This window comes from Ictidomys tridecemlineatus, chromosome 16 (genome assembly GCF_052094955.1).
Source record: "Ictidomys tridecemlineatus isolate mIctTri1 chromosome 16, mIctTri1.hap1, whole genome shotgun sequence".
NCBI classification, from domain to species: domain Eukaryota; kingdom Metazoa; phylum Chordata; class Mammalia; order Rodentia; family Sciuridae; genus Ictidomys; species Ictidomys tridecemlineatus.
Window position 1 is genome coordinate 5,174,528 of NC_135492.1, and position 23,221 is coordinate 5,197,748.

Here is a 23,221-nt window from a genome sequence, read left to right on the forward strand (position 1 = left end):
AGGCATAATGTAGAGGGGTTCTGTGCAAGTAAGAAGCTTTATTAGGAATTCATAAGGTACCTTTTAAAATATACAACTATTTATGCAGTTATAAACAATAAGTAGCTCATAATTCCTCTATTTTCTTATGAAGAAGGTACAATATTTAGTAGCTGTCATTACTTATTTTATTAATGAATGATTAGCCTATGCCACTGACATTTTCTTCTTATTTCTTGTTTCTGATACTACTGGGGATTGTACCCTGGGTTACTCAACTAATGAGTCATATCCTAAGCACATTTTTATTATATAAACAATTTTGATGCAGGGTCTCACTAAATTGCCCACTGTGGTCTTAAACTTCCAATTCTCTTGCCTCAGCATCCTAAGACACTGGAATCATGGGTATGTGCGACTGTGACTGGTTCCATTGATTTTACTTATTTTTGTTTGCTTTGTTTTCATATTGCTGGGGATAGAACCCAGGCCTGAAGCATTCTAGGTAAGGAGGGGCTCTACCACAGAACCACATCCCCAGAGCAGAGCAGCCCACTTGCCTAGAAAGAAGATGGACTTGATATTTAGCTCATCTTCAGTATGAATTCTACTTTAGACTCTGTGATGTACTAGTTATCCCACAGTCTTACTCTCCCTCAAATTCCTAAAAAAGTAAGGATTAAAATGAGTATCTCCCTGAATACTACCAGGATGCTTAATGGAGAATCTATGTAAATCATCTGAAGGTTTTGTAACACCAGCAACAGCTCCATAGTTGGTAGCTATTGTAATCAATATTATTGCTTTTTATCAACTAAGAGTATTTCAACTAATAAGTTAGTAGTATTGTAGTGATTTTTAAAAATATATTTTTAAAACTATGTATTTCAATGAGTCTAAGATGATTTTTTTCTTATCATTTTAACAACATTGACAATGGAATCCCACTAATAATTCGGGCTGCATTACAACTATAATTGGCAGCATTTAGTTTTTTCTTCATAAACAAGATAAAGAACCATCATAATTCATGGTGCCTTACCTTAAGTGAAATGTGAGACAAACAATAGATTTATGGCAGTTCTCATGACATGGATGGCATTTAAATTCAGTTTAAATATGTATGATAGGTAAAGTAGGCTGAATAATAACAGTAAAAGGCCAAACCGAAAGCAAACTTAATGCCAAAGGAAAAAGAACCCAAATGAATTAGTATGGTTAAATTAATTCAGTATTTATATATATGGGATTTATATATGAATCAGGTATTTTCAATGTTCAGTATTTAATACTGAATTAATTTTTCACAAGGGACGTTTACAATTTCTTACCTCCATGAATGCATGATTGAAAAGGAGGAAGAACTGTTTCATTTGAAATTGAGTCCTATCACGTCAGTTTTAATTAACTGGTCACACCTAGAAAGTTTTTATGTAAGAGTTCTCTGAGATAGTAGAATATGTCAAATACAAAATAAGTAGCTGTGCAGTTCTTGCGCATTAAAAACGTATTCATTTTATGAGTACAAATGAATAGAATTAAAGAATAATTCTTTAATGCTATACTTTATAAAAGTTCCACTTAAAAATACTAAAGTTGAGAAGTTTAGTATTTTTATGTGAAACTTTTATAAAGTAAAGCAATATTTTTCAGGAGTAATAATCTTTTATACTTGCTCTCTTCTATTCTCACCAAAACAAAATTATTAACCTATAATTGCATATGTAAAATAAAATATACATATATAAGAAATGTATGTATAGTAATATCTACAATAGATGAAATGCACTATAGGACATCTATATAGAAATGTACTAGAAAAAAACATAAATGCTTTCTTCATGTTGGCAAAGGCATTCTAAGAAATAATGAATTTGAAAGAAGACTTCTTTTTTTCCTACCTCTCTTTTTGAAATTTATTATGTTGATGACGATGACAATGTTATTGTTGTTGTTTTGCTGGGGATTACACCCTTACCCTTTGCTTTGACATGCAAGAAGTGCTCTAACATTGAGCTACATTTCCAACTTGTAATTCTAATTTAATCAGATAAAATACTCTAATTTTACAGATGCTCAAGTGAAAGTGACATATGAACATAGGAAAAAAATATTCATGTCCTTGGCAATAGAAGGAATTTAAGTCTAACAAATGAAATAAATTTCGCAGCTACAATATTTTGAAGATGAAGAGTAGTGGTATTGGGCTGTTGATTATGGCTTGAGCTGTTTATTGCTCCTCAAATAGATGATTTAATGACAACTGCTGTACCACATTTATAACTGTGCATGCCACTACCTACCAATTCCATTTTACTCTCCCTTCCGGATATTTGAGTATTCTTTTTATCCTGTTCCAGTCACTAATCTTTTGGCCATTGGCAAACAAGTAATTTGTGAAAGTTAATAATGTATTTTGATACACAGAATGGCAAGTCTTTGTTCATTGCAAACATTTTCTTAGTGTCATCATGACCCTAAATGACTGCGTGTGGAACTAAAAAATGTACAGATATTTTTATTTGTTTTATTGTGAAATTGATAACCACAGAGAGAGCTCACATTTGGGGTCAGTGAGTATTCTAATGCACAAACCACAAGCAGGGCCTACCTTTGATACTCTTAGTCGCTTCAGAACAGAGTAGGGCAAGCTACAGTAGGGCAGCAGCAGGCAGCACTGTACAGACTAGGCACCCTTTGTGTGCTACTCCCTTGGCCCTGGTGACTGAGAGCTTGCACTGCCTGGATGCTCTCAACCAATGCTCTACTCTTCATGCTTGTACAGATACACAGTAATGGATAACTACAGGAAAGGGTACTGGAACAGTGGAATCAGCAATTTTGGAATTTTGTGCGAGAAGCTTTTGGCAGATGCTTTTTTACTTTAGTCTAAAGTGATAACAAAATTGAAAAAGCATGCTGTGTTTGGTGTTTTGGATAGTGTGAAAGCTGCCAGTGAACTCTAGTGTCCTCTGTGGAAAGGTAGTTAAAGGTAGTTAACTTCACTAACTGAAGTTAATGAAGTATTTCCAGAAAATTCAGGGATTGTCAACACTGTTGTTATGAAAATGGTTGGATGATTAAGATGACACCAAGTTATCCTAAGAATTTCATAAATTAGTGAGTGAAGGATGTGAGAAATAAGTAAAATCTTATTTTTAGAGGTGGAAGACACACCCCTAAATATACTAGTGTGAAGGAATTTTAAAAATATAAAAAAGAAGAAAGAACATGGAGCCATCTTCCCAATTCAGAGTTCTTGTGAGGCTCTTGGGACACAAGAGGTAATAGATTACATCTGAAAAATTTTCAATGCTTTTTAAAATGTGTACATTAAATCTGTTTTGTGTATTTATTTTTTTTAAAAAAAATCAGTGACCTTATAGGGAAATTTTAAGTGTCTGGGAAACCAGTTAAAAATTTGGTTTTGTTTAGCTGCCCATTAGAAGTCCTGGTTACTGAACTTCCAAGGTGTGCAGTTCCTGGATATTGAGGACTCCACAGAATATTAAAGTCAAACATTCTGGTGAAAGGAGAACTGGTATCCTTTCTGCTCTGCTCCCATTGGCACAGCCTGGATGGTGCAGGCTTCAATTCCATCAGCCCATTGGTCCCTTACCCCTCAGTCCCTGGCCTCCCAGACCCTATTACCTATCTTTATGATCGGTGCCATCAACATTACATCCACGTCCCAGATAACGCTTAATTCTTCCCAGTTCACAATTTCTGGCAGCCTGGTGGATCTTCCCAAGAGGGGTATATCCGAAAAACTTGATTCCCAGGCTTATATAAACAAACTTTCTCCAGGCTCTAGCCATCCTAAAGACAATTAGGTAACAACCTCTGTCGAGTGGCCTACCAAAGCAGGTCTGCCACTACCTATATGCCACCAACTGACAAAATAGTCGTTGCTAGGTGACACTGATAAACACAAATGCACATTCCACAATCTGCATGGCCCTAGGTGATTGGCTCCTGGAAGGTCCGCCCCCTTTATGTGATCAGCGCCTGGCTATTCTGTACAGACCCCACCAAGAACCAGGTGGGACTGCTCTGAGACCCTCCAAGGCCCATACAGTGAGAGAGATGCCCCACCAGAATCAGGTGGGCCTCAATGGCGGGCAGGTGAGAACCCCCCACACCCAGACCTGGGTGGGCAGGACTCATCCTCTCTGCCATTGCGCAGCTGCCTATGTCCACAGCAGGAAACAAATACTGCACTCTTCCTATTACTTTATTCAGTAAATGGCAGAAAAGGAGATCCCTGACTTAAGATGTCCATGAAAAAAATCTGGAAAAATTCAGGAATGCATTTAATTTAAAGCAACAGATTAGAAGAAAACAACAGAATAACTGCGCCAAAAGCAATTTTAGTGTCACTCTGCTGCATCATCCACTCCCTGACATAGCTCTGCTCAACACAAAGAAGGAGTAAGCAGCCCACCAGTTCCACTCAAAAGCAAAAGGAGAATAGTGTAACAACCATCACCCTAGGCTTTAAAGTGTAGTACCAAAATGTCCTGATTCGGTTTCTCCCGACCCAGATTACTGAGCAGAGAAGAAGAGATGAGCTATTTGGAGATGACCTGGAACAAAGAAGTAGTGCAACACATGGATCAACTTGCAGCCGAAGAAATCATGGTCCCCAGTGGCTACTGTGCCCAGAACCCCCACAACCTCTGCACTGTCTCCTTCTGTAAACAACTCTAGCCTTCATTTCTGGCATTCCCTCAGGGTTTGCCATTACATACTTCAGGTGCTTGCTCCAAACAGACTGCAGTAGTTTTTGCCACTGAGGAAACCAAAAGCCACAGAGGAACCCTGCATCTTTCCCTACTACAAAAAGCCTCAAAGGTGTTTGTATTCCCAGTCTCCAAGCACCTGTACCACTACCTCTAGATTCTGCCTACCCAAGGTAACCTCAGCTAGAGTTGCCACAAATCCATACTCAAGGTCACCAAACAGCCTTTTCCTGTGCAAGAGAACACGAAGGCTGCAGCCCATACTGGAGGCACAATCCCATGTGATGGGTGTACACCTGCAGCCATATCCATGCACACTGCCAGATGTTGGACTGGCAGTTGCACATGCACAATACCACTTCCAACACCAGTCACGAGCCACTGCTCGCCATATTTAGCAGCCTCTGAAGTTACGTACACATGTGTCACCAGCTCTGTTTCATGGTGTTATTAACATATGTAAGCACCCAGAGTCCCATTAACCATCCCCACCACCATGTAGCTTTGCCTGAAGAGAGTTGTTCTGTGCCACGGCACACGTTTCTCCTCAGTTCCACTCACAAAAAAATAGTGCATGTTTACAGCCATCCTCAACACCTCCATGTCCCTGCCACCATACTTCAATTCACAGGTGAGGTTTCTAGCTTTATGCATCCATGATTAGGCCCCAGATCTGTAGATACACAGCAGCCAGGCAAAGCTCTACTTCTGGTCCTTCCCTGAAGCCCTATGTGTCTACAATCAGATCTGATCTTACAGTCCTGTGCTTTAACAAACTAGGTCCCACGTCATAGACACTCTTTGCCAGCCCTGGTTTCTGTCCTTGGTCCTAGCTTTTCCTTACTACTTCTCTGCCCACAGGAAGCCTATCTACCTTGCACATGCCTGCAGCTGATACTGCACCAAAGTGTGCACACTGCCTGGCCCATATGTCTTTCACCTTCTCTGCATGGATATAGAGGCACTATCTATGACCCAGCTTGTCCTCATAGCAACTCTAGATTTCCCATAGCTCTAGCCACCAATGACCATGAAGGTTTTCATGTTACCAACAGTTGTGCCTTCTAAAAGAGAAGCAATGCATCCTTCAACCTCAGATAACAAAGATGTTGCTCCATTGCCACTAGACCAGTGTTATACTAGGTCAGCATGTCCTCCCATACTGCTCTGAAGGAAAAAGCTTTCCCATCCTCAAATAAGTCCTTAAGTCTGGAAGAAGTAATGGTTTCTTCAAATGTGCATGCACCTTTTCAAGCTACTAGGGTCAAGAAGAATCAGAGAAACGTGGTAACACAAGGAACACAAAAAGTCTTCATTAAATGAATGGTCCAACAAAATTAGAGACCTTGATATAATGAAAATGGGAGAACTACATAACAGTTGGGTTAAAACAAAATCAGTTCAATGAAGAAAGTTTATACCAGGAGCCAACCCATGACACCCACCCTGATTCAGGCACAGATGACTTCCTATTCCTCTTAGAATAAAGTTCAAAATACTCACCATGGTCCACAGTCCCCATGACCAGGCAATGATCTCCGTAATCTTTTTGTACCCTCCCTTGATCTTGCTCCCTCCCCTCAGGGCCTGTGGCATTATTTCCTATCCCTGCACTTAATCCAATGCCTCTGGTAGCACCTTGCTCCCACTTTTCCTGCCATCACAGGATAATGAAGCCCTCACTCAGAAGCAATCCAGTCTTGGAACCATGAACACTGAATGCCTAGTTTGTGTCCTTTACAGAGCCTTCTTTATTGTATTTATAGTACTTAGTTTGTTTTACCCCTAAATATTAACTGAAATGAAGGAGATCAGACATGCTATCTTGGACACTGTTCTAACCTACATGACTGACTTGCACTTTATCTTCCAGGACTCAGTCAAATTTGCAAAATGAGTGAATAGATGCATGGAGACACTCATGAACTCTGCTTCTCTAGGCTTTCGGGTCAGGACCTCCACATATGGCCCACATCACCCAGTATCCCTCAATCTCCCTTGATAAGCTTTTTCATTGGCAAAAATAATTTTGGCAAGTCATTTTTTTAAAGAGATAAGCACCATACTCAGGTTCTTATACATGCTAAAGCACTCTACCACTAAGCCATATACCCAACACCTGGGTCAATGCTTTTAAACAAAACAAGATTCCTATAAAATGGTCTAGTGTTGGGGGGGGTGGTTGAGGTGACAATTGGAGGGAGCCATATATGGAACACAGAGTTTTTGTGGCAGATGCAAGGCCTTGTGAGGACCACACTGCATACTCTTTGCACTGCTGAGGTTTGGGGAAACCTTTCTGTACCATGCCCACCCAAAAAGAAAAACTTGCCAGCCGAGATTCTTCAGCACTAAATGGCAAACATTAATCAGATAGACTGAACAGACATCTATGGACTATTTAATCCATCAACAATAAATTCATTTGCTTCTCCATGAAACAATGACCATTCTTTGAAATAGTTCATATTGTCAGGTGTGGTGGAGCACACCTGTAATCCCAGCAGCTCAGGAATCTAAGACAGAAGGATTGCAAGTTCAAAGCCAGCCTCAGCAAACAAAAGGTGCTAAGCAATTCAGTGACATCCTGTATCTAAATAAGGCTGGGGATGTGGATCAATTGTCAAGTGCCTCTGAGTTGAATACCTTGAACCAAAAAAAGTCATATTTTCGAGTACAAGGTAAATACAAGAAATAGAGATAACTTCTTGCACCCTATAAGATCATAAATGAAAGAAATAAGAAGTTAATGACAAGAAACAAACCTTTTAATGCCTGGAGGTTAAAATATACAACTCTGGATTAGGATTGGATAACAGATACAATCAGGGGATAAAACATTTCAGAAATAAATGGGAACAGGGATAATTTGACAATATTAATTCTGCATAAGATAGGCAGAATTAGGGCCTGGGAGATCTAATACATCAAAATTCATTGGGTTATTAACACCCATAAATAATTTATGTACCTATATACCAATGGCAAATGAACTGAAAAAGAAATTAAAAAAATATCCCATTCAAAATAGCCTCAGAAAACAATATAATACTTTGAAATATATATAAGAAAAGGTATGAAAGAGTTCTACAATGAAAACTACAGAATACTGAAGAAAGAAATTAAAGACCTTTGAAGATGGACAGATCTCCCAGGCCCTAATTCTGCCTATCTTAGGCAGAATTAATATTGTCAAATTAACCATACTATGCAAAGTGCTTTGCAGATTCAATGCAATTCCTATGAAAATACCAATGAGTTCCTTTGTAGAAATAGAAAAATCACCCATAAAACTCATTTGGAAATATTAGAGAATCAGAATAGGCAAAGCAGTCACTAGCAAGAAAAGTGATGCAGGAGGCATTACAATCAGTACCAGAACCATGGTAAAGAAGAGAAGACACAGAGAAAAACCCACATAAGTACAGTTATCTAATATTATTAAACAGCACCAAAAACAAACACTGAAGAAAAGATAGAATTTTCAACAAATGGTGCTGGGAAATTGAAATTAAACCCCTACTTCTCACCCTGCACACAACTCAAAGTGGATCAAGGACTTAGGCATTAGAACATAGAGACCCTGCAACTAACTGAAGAAAAAGTAGGAATGTAAGCTTAGGAACTTACTTTCTTAACAACACCAGTACAGCACAAAAAGTAAAATCAAGAATCAATAAGTGAAATGGAATCAAAGAAGCAGCCTTTAAACTTCTTCTCAGCATAAGAAACAATAATATGAAGAGGAAAGCCTACTGAACAGGAGAAAATCTTTACCACCTGCACCTCAGTTTCAGCATTAATCTCCAGGATATATGAAGAACTCAAAAACTTTACACTACTACTAATAATAATATTAATAATAACAACAACAATAACAACCACCCAATCAATAAATGGACTAAGGATCTGAACAGACACTGCACAGCAGAAAAAAATACCATCAACAAATATATGAAAAAATGTTCATCTTTAGTATTATAAAAATGCAAGTCAAATCTACGCTGAGATTTCATCTCACTTCAGTCAGAATGGCAATTATCAGGAATTCAAGCAACAATAAATGTTGGGGGGATTTAGGAAAAAAGGTTCATTCATACCTTGCTGGTGGGAAGGCAAATTTTCAATTTATCATTATGGAAAGCAGCACGGAGATTCCTCAGAAAACTTGGAATTGACCCAGTTATCCCACTTCTCAGTTCATACCCAAAGGATTTAAAGTCAGAATACTACAGTGATGCAGCCACATCAATGTTGTAGTTAAACTATAAAACCTGTCTAAGTGCCTTTCAACAGATGAATGAATAAAGAAAATGTGGTATACATACACAACCAGATATTACTCAGCCTTAAATAAGAATGAAATTATGGAATTTGGTGATAAATGAATAGAGCTGGAGAATATCATGCTTCACAAAATTAACTAATCCCAAAGAACCAAAGGCTGAATGTTTTCACTGAATTTCAGATGCTAATTGACAATAAGGGTTGGGGTTCCTAGGGACGAACAGAGGTACTGTGGATAAGGCAGAGGGGAGTGAAGGAAGGGGGAAAGGAATGGAGGTAGAAAGAATAGCAGAATGGATCTGACATAATTACCCTATGAGCATATATGACTACATGATCAGTGAGTCTACATCATGTACAACCAGAAGAATGAGAAGTTATGCTCCATTTATGTATGATGTGTCAAAGAGCATTCCACTGCCATGTACAACTAAATAGAATGAATAAAAAATGTTTTTAGGTGCTCAGGAAAAAAGAAACACATATCAAATAACTGTAAAAGATTAAAAGGTGTATCAAAGATGAAATCAGAATTAGAAATCACCTGATCCAATCCACCTATTTCATTAATAAAAAACCTTATTACAATACTAACATATCCCCATCCAGAAAAAATGAGGAAGTCAAATAATTATCAAAATTATACTACATACAGAATTATAGTTCACATGCGAAAAATACTGTGATACATACAAGAAAAATAAAATTTTATAAGATGAAGGGAATCCTCATACTGCAGACATTTTCTGGCTTAAAAATGGCACCCTTGCTTCTCAAGGAAAAAAGATGATGGACATGGAGTCAAACTAATGGAGTTCCCTCCACAGCCATCTGTTTCCTTCTCTGGCTTAGTATCCTTCATCCTTACTGCAAGTTATACTGTTCCACCACAAGGATGAAAGATCACCCAAAGGATCATGGCAGGCACACATGAGGAACACCAAAATTGGAGGTGAATGAGAAAGGAGGGCTGTGCTATTGCTATCATCAATATGATGGACTAACACTAGCTTCCCTGTGTGCCTAATGCTAGGAATTCAAAAAGAAGTAAGATAATATGAAACTTTACTCAGCCATAAAATAAATGAAATTATGTCATATGCAGGAAAATGGGTGGAGACCATAATACTAAACAAAATAAGTCAAACTTAGAAGATCAAATATCATATGCTTTCTCTCATATGTGCAAGCTAGAATGGAAAAAGAAATAGAAAGGTGTGGGGGATGATCTCAGGAAGATTAAAGGGAGATAATTAAAGAAAAAGATCAAGGGTTGAGAGGTAGTCAGGGAGGGAAGAAGTGCTGGGAAGCAATATTGGCCAAATTATATTGTTAAATTGTGTGCATGTATAAATATATAACACAAATCCTTGTTATGTACAATTATAATGCACAAATTTTAAAAATGTTGAAAAAAAATAATAGCCAGTGTGAACTGACTGTTTCAGCTTAAAAACTACAAATATCTATAATCATTTAATGATGCTCTGTCTCTTGGAAGCCCTATTACATACGTACACATGTATGTGTAAGTTTTTCTGCATATTTATATTACTGTACTAAACATAGATAGATAGATACATACATACATAGATAGATAGATAGATAGATAGATAGATAGATAGATAGATAGATAGATAGATAGATTATGACACTCAGGACTTACAAAAGAACTCAACCTATTCATAAGGGTGAGCCGCTGACCTTCTAAATGTGATCCCACTTAACAAAAGACAGCATGATTTATGCTCTTTATATAATGGCTTGTGGTTTTCTAACTTAAGTTCTTTTTGTTTGGGTCCTTTATTTATTTAAACCCCAATTTGATATCCCTACAGATATATTCATGTTCTAAAACAGAACGGGATAGGCAACCTGTCCAATATTAAAAGTAAATTTATAAAATACCAAATAAAAATGCTATTATATATTTTCCAGCATCCAAAATAGTGCTAAATGCGAAAATAGGTTCCAAGGAAAAACTTTCTGAATAACAAAGAATAAGAATCAAAAAATAGAAAACTATAAAAGTAACCTTACCCATATACCTTATAAAGGCAACATAAAATGACTTACTTACATATCATAATATAGAAGTTATGGTAGCTTATAGTTATAGGTATTTAATTATATGAGCATTTACTCCCTTTTATGGTTTAAGGACAGATCTGTTTCTACACTAATATCAATCATTCTTCCAACCATTGGAAAGTTCATTACTGAATTCTCATTCTGTGTCATATGGTCAAGTATTAATGAGAGACAAGGGAATGCCATTCAACTGTAATTGAGATGCTCATATAGCTTTAAGAATTTCATTAAATTCATGTCACTCTACTACAATCATTTTTAAAAGAATGGATTATAAGTATGAAGAAGGAGTGATTCAAAATCTTATTTTATTACATCTACAATAGAAACATACCTTGATGTTTTTGATTCAGATACATGGTCAAATGTTTACATTTTACATTGGGTAGAGTTATTTAATTTTCCATACAAATCCACAAAACATTTGCTTGCTGTACCCTGTCAGAAAATAGATTTAGAGGTAAAAGTATCTGTTATTTAAAAACTGTGTAGTGAATATGGCTCTGAAAATATCAGTGGAAAACATACTTATGATTTGTCTTGAGAAAAATATCACTTAATATTAAAACAACAGTTGCAAGATAATAATTGGAACAGCTGCTTGAAATTTCCCACAGGTGGTTAACAAGTCACAATATATAGACACCAATATAGCTGAGAAGGATATGAGTTGGTTCCAAAATGCATTTATAACTTGAAGCTTTTAATTTAAATTTTCCTTCTCTTCAAATCAAGTAGCCCAGCCTGAAGAACTCCCCAAATCATTTGAGATAAGCTTATGTATATTAAATAATAATATATCCTGGAGGATCTAATGGATCAAATTTATAGTCTCAATCAATGTTTTTTCCACTTTGACTTTGAAGAGAAACTCAACATTGAAGCAAAACCAGTATAAATGAAAATGTAAATCTTAATATACCAAATTGAGATACATTAAGTTCCACTTCAAAATAGCCTTAAAACCTGGAGAAGAATAAACTGAAAAAAAACCAAAAGCTCAAAATTTTGATCAAAAAGTATCTCCTTTCCTGTTAATAATTATCTATTAATATGACTAATATACCAAACAACAATTTTAAGAAGGAAAGTTTATTTTTGCTTACATTTTCAAAACCTTCAGTACATGGTTGGCAAACACCACTGCTTTGGGCTCAAGGTCAAATAGAAAATCTTGGCCAAAGTTGGAGAAGAACATAGAGATTCAGGCTAATGGTATCAACCTTTTTGATAAAATAACACTAAAAAAATTCAAACATTAAAACTAAGATAGACATATACATACACTATACATACAGAATCCCAAAGAAGAAACATTAAGATAAAAAGCAGCTCTGCAAGACATATTATAATCAAAGGATCTGAAAATGGAAATAAAGAAAAATAGTAAAAGATACACATGAAAAACATTAGGTCACATTTATATAAAATTATATTTGTTTGTATAAATTTTATTATATTTATGTTTATAAGCTTCACTTCAAACTTCTCACCTCAGACTCTAAAATCAAGGGGGTTTGGAATAAAGTATTCCAAGCTTTGAAAGTATATACTTACCAACCAATACTGCTATGTCCAGCAAAGTTATGAACGGAACAAGAAGTGACATGATCAGTGACATAATCAGACACAGAATGCAAAGGGTTGAAGGTTTTATACCCTATGAAAAAGCTAGAGAGAAAAATGAAGAACAAACAGGGATCACATAAAAATAGAAAGAAGATCACACAGTGATGAGCCACCTGACTGGTTACAAAGACGTAAGAGGGTAAAGCAGTAGCTACAGGATGAAATGTACTTTGGAATATATAAAAATGCCCTGAAGTTTCTGAGAATTCTCTCTCAATGAGGAATAAATTAAAAACAATATTTATGCCCTAAAAAACATCATATGATTTAATTGCCAGAGGAAAGAAACACTGCACATGTATCAACTGAGGCTATGGAGAGAATTCATTCATAAGTCGCCAGAAGGCTGTACAGAGTGCAGTGAGTGAGTGGAGGGCTACTGGCACTCTGTCAGAAGAATGCAAGAACTCCTCACTTTCTTCACTTCAGTCATGGTTTTCACATCTATTGGTAGATTGTTGGGTTTTGAAATGTCTATCCCAAGTACAATATCAATAACCATATTGCCATCTTTGTTTTTGCTCAAATTCTGCTGTATGTCACAGCTTCCTTCCTCAAATATCCTCAAGTCCATGTTCAAAGGCTGGTTCTCCAATACAGATGCAAGTACACAGTCTGTTCTGATCAGCTACTGATGCACCAGGACCAACAACATCATGTCTTGACTAGCAAACAGTACTGCAGGAACTTCCACATATCCGAATAAAGCTACCAAAGAGTCACACATTGATAATGGCCCATGAGCTGAATGCTGATGTCACCAGCAGCAGAGTTGATGTTCCAGGAAAATGGGGTGCATGGTGTCAGCCAAAGACCAATCACCAGACAATTCTACTTTTTCAAAAATACGAAGACTTCTCTCCCTTTTTTTCCCCTCCCCCTTGCCCCTCATAACCTCTTATAATTTTGTGTATCATTGTAGGTCTCCTACCATTTCCATATGCTTTCCATTCTCTCTCCCTTTCTCTCCCCCCATTCGTCTTTGATTACAGTCAGTATTTTCCTCATGCTCTTCCTTCCTGTTCTGTTCTTAGCGGCTCTCTTTATATCAAAGAAGACATTTGGCATTTGTTTTTTAGGGCTTGGCTAGCTTCACTTAGCATAATCTGCTCTAATGCCATCCATTTCCCTGCAAATTCTATGATTTTGTCATTTCTTAGTGCTGCATAATACTCTATTGTGTATAGATGCCACATTTTTTTTATCCATTCATCTATTGAAGGGCATCTAGGTTGGTTCCACAGTCTAGCTATTGTGAATTGTGCTGCTATGATCATTGCTGTGGCCGTATCCCTATAGTGCGCTCTTTTAAGTTCCTCAGGGAATAGTCCGAGAAGGGCGATAGCTAGGTCAAATGGTGGATCCATTCCCCTGCTGATGTTTTTCTGAAAGCTCCATTTTAGGAGATAAATCACTATTCACTTCTTGTATTCAAAATTTTTATTTTCATTTTCTTTACTTATTTATTTATTTTCTAGTTGCTGATAGACTTTATTTATTTATTTATATATGGTGCTGAGAATTGAACGACTTTTATTTATTTATTCATATGAGGTGATGGGAATCAAACCCAGTGCCTCACACTTGCCAGGCAAGTGTGCTTCTTCTGAGCCACAGCCCCAACCCATCAAAAATCTTTCTTTTTAAATTTTGATTGTTACAATTTTCCTAACTTTGGGTCCTTTTTGTATTCATCTAATTATTTTTCTTTGAGTTTCTTGAATTTGGGTATCCATTTTCTTTCTCAGAATTGAAAAAAAAATGTCTTTTATTTTTTCAAATGAGTTCTACTCACCCTTCTCTTTCTCTTCTTTAGAGATACATGCAAAACACATATTTGTCCTTGTGATGTTGTCTCATAAGCCCCTTAGAGTTTCTTCACATTTAAAATTTTATATTTTTAATTTTCTTTTTGTTTCAATCAATAATTTCAAAAAAATATTTTATTTCAATTATTGTTTTATTTAAATACTGTCATGTTGGCATTTTTACACTTTACATGCATTTTCCTGATTTTGTGTCATTTGTTTTAATATTTATTTTTTAGTTGTAGTTGGACACAGTATCTTTATTTTATTTTATTTTTTTATGTGGTGCTGAGGAAGACTTTAAGAAAGTCTTGTACTCTCTTCCTCCCCCTGGTGTCTCATTGCTGTATGGTAGAAAATCCTTTTGAGCTCTCTCTGGTTCTCAGCCCAACTCAGGTATTGAAAGTAAGAAATTTACTCATATGAGCCTTAAGACAAGTGACACAAATCATTTCCTCAGACATCTGTTTCTCCCTAAACAACACCTATAATATTGGAAGCATATCCACCCTTCCTCCTAAGAAAGTAGTCATGAATTATGTTTGTCTTGCTGGGTTGGGCATGGGGTTGATAGAAAGTGAATGGAAATGGCCTCTTTTTTTTACCTCTTTAAATAAAACTGTGTATTCCTGGAATACCCAAATTTCATAACTGGCTTATGCAATGTTCTTATGAGATCATTGGACCATAATCTTTGTGTGTCAATATTTGTGAGGAAGTGAGGTCTGGGGCTTTATATTCTGAAAAATTTCAGACCTCACTCAAAGAAAACATTTTTATTTAATAAAAAATTTGATACTAGGCTATTCATATTATAATGTGACTTTCATTCAAGTATAATTTCTTAAATGTGAGCTACATTGTAGCATAACATTCATTTTACAGGAAAGCTTCAATACACTTTGGCCACTTTTATCTTATGACCATTGAGTAACTACAAATAATAACGTTTATGATATTTGTGGTATTGTTTAAATATCCGAAACCTTTTGGGTTTTCAAGTTACAATATTCTTGTAAAATATGTATTATTTAAATTATGTTTCAATGCTGAATAGGTGAATGTATCCAAATAAAGTCATATGCATTCTCGAATTTATAATTCAATTTTCTCAAAAAAGTTTAGTCAAATAGTATTTTTTGTGAGCCCTGAAATAAGGGAATGTGATGAGCACACTTGAGATTTTTATATTTTAAGGTGTTACATTATAAACCAAATCTGAAATCAAAAAGAGTTTTCCATTTAATTTTTAATATTTGATATTTTTTCTCTCATTGTTTTTTTGAAAATATTTTGCATTCCTTTAATTTGTTCCTCAGAGCCCCTATACATCCTAGATTTTATCTTTTAATTCTATCCCATATTTCATGAAATTCAGCTCCTATTCTCTTAACATCTTTTCTCCATGATCAAGTTTCTTTGCCAAGATTATGTGTATTGCCTTTATTATGTCAATATCTATTTTTCAAATGATGTAGTCTGTTGGTAATGCTTTCTATCAAATTTTAAATTTGGTTTATTGATTCTTCAATTTCAGGAGTTTCCAAATTATCTTTCTTCAAAATCTATATCTCCTTGACATGATCTTTCACTTCTAATATTTTCTCTCTGATTCCAATCTTTACCTCAATTTTACCTCTTATGTCTTCTTATCTTTCTAAATTTATTCCTTGACATTTTCTATACTGTAGTATCAGTAGAGTCTATTGTTGAATCATTCTGTTTTGGATGTTTTCTTCTCTTGTTTTTTTCATATTGTTTATGTATTAACCCATCTATTCAAATGGATCTGAAACAGTGGGGTTTCTACTCTACCAGCTTTTAGTTATCCTGTAATTTTCCAGTGCCTCAGATATTAAGAAAAGTCAAATAACTGCAAAAAACCTATGCATATAACATACAGGATTAAATTAAGTACTTAGTTCTTATTATGACATGTACAATGTTGATTGACACAATAAATAGAAACTGTAGGGTCAGCAATTTCTATCATTAAAGATAGTAGTTAATCATGAATTATGTCCATCAAAAACTCAAACAATTGGTATTACCTATGACTTCCAGTGTTTTAACTGCTTCTATTGCATTAGTGGTGGGGTATGACATTATACAAACTAACCAGTGGTAAGAGAAGTTCAAAATAGAGATAATTAAGAGTAAAGAAGAATATATTAGGGAGACAAAGATTTGCAATTTCAAAATAGGGCTGATCCATAGACAACATATTGTTCATTATTTATGAGGAGGAAAAGAAGAAATAAAAGTAAAAGAAAAATTAGAGGAAGAGTGAAAGAGAGAACAATGAGTCTGGCTTCTGTTGGTTTAACATCTATTTATTTATAGATTTTTAAATTACTGCATTATAGACATACACAACATTGAAATTCACCATGCTTTATTCATAGATGTACAAAGAGAGTTTAGTTTGTTTCATTCTACTGTTCATCCCTCTGTTTGTCCTCCATGCCTTCCATGTAACCCCTTTCACAGATATCTCTGTTGAATGCCCTCTTTTCCATTATGTGGTCGGGTATTCACATATGAGGGGAAATATTTGACCTTTGGCTTCCTGAGTATGGTTTATTTCACTTAGAATTGTGTTCTCATTTCATCAATTTTCCACCTAGTGCCATAATTTAATTCTTTTTAATGACTAAGTAAAACTTCATTGTGTATATACACCATGTATTCTTTATCAATTACTCTGTTGATGGGTTTGATGGCTGGTTCTGTAATTAGGTTATTATGAATTGTGTTGCTATAAGCACTGATGTGCCTGCGTTTTTATAGTATGCTGATTTCAGATATTTGGGTATATACCAAGGAATGAGACAACTGGGTCAGATGGTAATTCTATTCCAAGTTTTGAAAGAGCTATTCATCCAGTTTTCAAGAATGGCTGTACTAATTTGAAGTCCTACTAACACTGCATTTCCCCATGAATTATTCTTTTTTTGTTTTTAAAATTTTTTTCAGGTGTATGTACAGTAAAGTGTATTTTGACATGTTATACATACATGGACTATAACTTTCCATTCTTGTGCTATATATACTGTAAAGTTACACAGTTGTGTAATTCATATAAGTACATCGGAAAGTTATGTCTGTTTTATTCTACTATTTTTCCTATTTCCATCCTCCCCCTTCCCTTCATCTTTCTATGTATAATCCAATAAACTTTATTCTTCCTTTCCCCCCAAATGTTCTGTCTGATATGTGGATCTCTGCACAATATTCTTGATAATTGGTATTTTGAGTGAAGTGAGATAAAATCTCCATGCAGTTCTTTTTGAATCTAATAGTTTTATTGAAGTACAGGGAAAGAGCAAGGACATTATAACAGACTTTCTCTTCCTTGTAGTTTTGATTGTCATTTCCCTGATTCCTAAATATGTTTTATGTATACTTACACACACACACACACACACACACACACACACACACACACACCACTTGTATTTTTTCTTTTAAGCAATGTCTGTTTTAGATTTTGTGCCTGTTTCGTTTAGTAATTGGGGTTTAATATTTTTTAGGTTTTTTTTTATTATTCTGCATATTAATTTCCTGAGGAACAGATGAAAAATATTTTATCACATTGGTAAGCTCTTTGTTTACATTCTTGTTTCCTTTGTTGTGCAGAAGTTTTGAAATTTGATTTCATCTCATTTATTGACTGTTAGTTTTATTTCTTGTGCTTTAGAGGTCTTGTTAAGTTGATGATTTCGTCAATATGTTGGAGTGTTGGGCCACATTTTCTTTAAGCAACTGTAGAGTTTCTGGTTTAATTCCTAGGTCTTTGATACACTTGGAGTTGGCTTTTATGCAGGGTGATAGGGATCAAGTTTTATGTTTTTCACATATGAATACCCAGTATTCATAGCACCATTGTTAAAGTGTTTCCGTTTTCTTCAACATATATTTTTGGCCCCTTTGTCGCATATCAGGTCACTTTATCTATGTGGGTTTGTCTGTGTTTTCTTTTCCATTCATCTTCAGGTCTGTTTTGGTGCAATATAATGCTGTTTTTTTTTTTTAACTAAAGCTCTGTGATATAATTGGATATCTGGTATTGTGAAGATCTCAGCATCACTCTTCTGGTTCAGGATACATTTGGATGTTCTATGTCACTTCTGTGTCAAAATAAATTTGAGAAATATGTTTTGTCTCTGTGTTATGAAGAATGTCTGTGTTGTGAAGGATATCATTGATATTTTGACTGGGATTGTACTGAGTCTGATCACTGGTTAAGGTAGTATGACCATTGGGATAATATTAATTTTGCTTTTTTCAAGATTATTGAAAGTATTTCCACTTCTTAAGATTGTCCTTGATTTGTTTTATTCACCATTTTATAATTTTCATTGTTGAGGTTTTTCATCTCCTAAGTTGGATATTTTCCAAAGTATTTTCTTTAGGGGTTTTGAATGAGACATTTTTCTCAATTGTTTTGAAGAGGGTTTGCTATTGCTTATAGGACTGCAATTGATTTATCTATTATTTTCTTGTATCATCTCTTTTAGTAGATTTGTTATCAGCGCTATAAATTTTCTGATGGAGCATTTTAAATCATCTAAGTAAAATGTTCATGTCATCAGTAAACAGAGGCAACAGGACTTCTTTTTTCTATGTGTATGAAATTAGTTTCTTCTCTTGCCTGTTTGCTCTTGCTGGGGATTCAAGGAGTGGTGAAAGTTTACTTCCTTGTTTTGCTTTTGTTTTGAGAAAAAAATGTTTTATTTTTTTTTAAATTCAGTTTGTTGTTGGCATTTGGTTTCTCCTTCTATCACTAGTCCCTCTGGTGTTTTAACCTGAATGGGTGCTGAATGGCTTTTCTGAATCTACTGATTATATCATGGTATTTTTGTACTTAAATTTGTTCATACAGTATATTTTGTATATGTGTGTGTGTGTGTGTGTGTGTGTGTGTGTGTGTGTGCGCTCATGCATGCGTGTGTGCATATGTATATATGTACACATATATGTACTTAAATTTTTTTTTGGAATTGGGAATTGAACCAAGGCATGATTTTCTAATTAGGTTCATGTGCCACTATCCACTTTTTAATTTTTTTCATATTTTTGTAAATGCATTATATTATTAAAGAACAATGGATTTATTGTTACATATTCACATATAAATCTAATATAAAAAATAAGCAATATTATATCACAGTGTTTCCCTTTGTTTCCTTCCCTCCCCCAGGTCCTTTTACTCCTTTTTTATTTCTTCTTTTTAGATATATGTGACAGTAGAGTACATTTGGAGATATTATATATGGATGACATATACCTTATTCCAATTAGGATCCCATTCATGTGGTTGTACATGGTGTGGAATTTCACTGGTCATGAATTCATATATAAACATAGGAAAGTTATGTTCAATTCATTCTCATGTCTTTCTTATTATCATGCTGCTCTCTTACCTTCATTCCTCTTTGTCTACTCCAATGAACTTCTGTTATTTCCTCCTTGTCCCTTATTGTGTATTAGCATCCACATATAAAAGAAAATATTTGGCCTTTGGCTTTGGGGACTGACGTATTTCACTTAGCTTGATAGTTCCTAGTTCCATCAATGTATTGCCAAATGCCTTAATTTGAGTTTTATTTAAGGCAGAGTAATGTTCTATTGTATATATATATAAAACCATATATTCTTTTGGATATTTGATTTTAAGAGAGACTAGGATGAAGGGTCAGAAGCTTGGAAGAGAAAAGCTATTGGTATGATTCTGTAATTCCCAGGTGTCCTTATGGAGAATAAAATTGACACTTTCACCCCAGGCCATCTGTTCAAGACTACAACAGTACATCTCAAGTAGGGTACATGACAGTCACTTGGAGAGCTCACTCAAACTCAGACTTCTGGGCCTCAACTCAGAGTGTCTGACTCAGAGCCCAGGGTGGCCCTTCTTTATTCCTTACAAGCCCCCAGGGTTTGCTAACTTTCATGGAATAAACACTTTCAACTGATGGCCCTGGTCTAGAAATTTCAGGGGCAGTGAAGGTGACATAAGGTCCTCCTTGGGTCCAGTCTTCACCTTCTTTCCCTACCTCTTTTCCCAGTGCCCTATAGAGAAACATACTGTAGCTCCTACTTAGATCACACCTGCATATGTCCATGATAAGTTGGAGCACATGGGAACTTCCAGTCTCATGGGCCTTCCACAGTTTCAGATTTTTTTTCCCTGAAGACTGCAAGCTCTATCTCTGTACTTCAACCACTGTCTTCATAACAGTTTTTAGAATCTCATCTTTTGGATTGTTGATTTCCATGTGAATATTAGAACATTGTTTACTCTTAGAATTCCACACTGCATTTTCATGATATTTTATCCAGGACTTTGTGGACACAGGATGTTGCTGATGACAATGGGATTTCTCTTTTTCCCTTTTATGAAAGGAAGCTACCAGTCTGGGACTAACTCCTCTACTGAGTGTCAAGGAGAAGCCAAACATGGGCCCTTTTGGGTTCTTAGGACTACTCTGAAAAATAATACGTACTGGGTGTCCAAAAATATCATTTATTGTAACACAGTTGAGGAGTCTAGGAGTCCAAACTGAAGTATTATAAGGTATCTGCTCTGGAAGGTCTAGGGGAGGATTTTTCCTTGTCTCCTCTAGCTTTCAGTAGTTGTATGAAATTCTTGGCATACCTTGATGTGTAGATTAATCTCTCCTTTTTCTGTCATGATTATCACATGTTGTTCTCTCTGCACAGGTATACTTTCCAAATTTACTCTTCTAAGGTCATGAATCATTAGATTATAGCCCACTCTAATTGACTATGGACTCATAAAACATTTTTATGTGCAAAAACCTCATTTCCAGATGAGGTAATAAGCTGATATGCTGGGAAGGACATGACTATTCAACCCAGAGCATGTATTAAGCACTGAATGTGCCCTATTCCCTGTATTTCCCATGGCAGCACTGTGAGGTACACACAGGCATCACTCACACCAAATAAACTAGGATATGAAGCTCAGTAAAGTTGTGCTCCAGCCAGAAGCACATGGAACACACAAGATTGTAGTCACAGTGTAGCTGTAGCATGGGTCCACCTGTTCATTGAAAGAACCAAAGGCCAAATAATCTTTATGATATGTGGATACTAACAAATAATCAGGAGGGAGAAGGAAGAATGAGATATGTGTAGACATGAGACTGCTTCCCAGAAATAGTCCCAGAGTACTACAAAGGACTTCAAATCTTTTAGTAGCTGCCTCTTTGAGAATCTTAGAGCAGGAATTGATGCATAAAATAACAATGCTCAAATTTACTCATCAATTATCCCAAAAGTTGCAATATTACTCTTTTAGATTTAGATTACTAGAATTTCATTGAACATCCTATGTGGGTTCATAGTATGGAATTAAAAAAAATATTTATCTTCACTATTTAGATATAAAATGACAGTAGAGTGAATTCTGAAATATTATATACACATAGAGTATAGCATATAACTTATTCTAATTAGTATCCCATTCTTATGGTTGTAACATGATATGGATCTTCACTGTGTGTGTGTATTCATAGAAGAACATAGGAAAGTTATGTCTGATTCATTCTGTCTTTTCTATTCCCATTTCCCCTACCTTCTCTTATTTCCATCTGTCTAATCCAATCAATATGTATCCTTCCTTCTCCCCCCTGATTATTTGTTAGTATTCACATATCATTAAGATTATTTGGCCTTTGGTTTATAGGGTCTATTATGCTGATTTTATGTTCTTTAGGTTTATACTGAGAAGTGGGATAACTTGGTCAATTGGTGGCTCCATTACAAGTTTTCTGAGGAATCTCCATACTGCTTTCAAGTATTGGTTGCACCAATTTGCAGTCCAACCAGCAACGTATAAATGAACTTTTTTCCTACATCCTCTCCAACATTTATTATTACTTGTATTCTTGATAATTGTCATTCCAATTGGAGTGAGACAGAATGCCCATGTATTTTTTTTATTATTGGTTGTTCAAAACATTACATAGTTCTTGATATATCATATTTCACACTTTGATTCAAGTGGGTTATGAACTCCCATTTTTACCCTGTATACAGATTGCAGAATCACATCAGTTACACTCCCACTGATTTACATATTGACATACTCATGTCTGTTGTATTCTGCTGCTTTTCCTATCCTCTACTATCCCCCTCCCCTCCCCTCTTCTCTTTCTACCCCCTCTACTGTAATTCATTTCTCCCCCTTGTATTATTTTTTCCTTTCCCCTCACTTCCTATTGTATGTAATTTTGTATAACCCTGAGGGTCTCCTTCCATTTCCAAGCAATTTCCCTTCTCTCTCCCTTTCCCTCCCACCTCTCACCCCTGTTTAATATTAGTCATCTTCTCATGCTCTTCTTCCCTACTCTGTTCTTAGTTACTCTCCTTATATCAAAGAAGACATTTGGCATTTGTTTTTTAGGGATTGGCTAGCTTCACTTAGCATAATCTGCTCTAATGCCATCCATTTCCCTCCAAATTTGCAACTATACAAGAGGAATACAAATATATAGGGGAAAAATTCAATAGCACAACAGTTTCAGTAATCAGAAAGAAACAGGAACAGTATGAAGAGACAAGGAAAGAAAGGATCACAAGCAATGCAGGTCAACTCAACGTTAGAAGAGGTAATATCTGCAGCAGATGGAATGTCAGATAAAGAATTCAGGAGATACA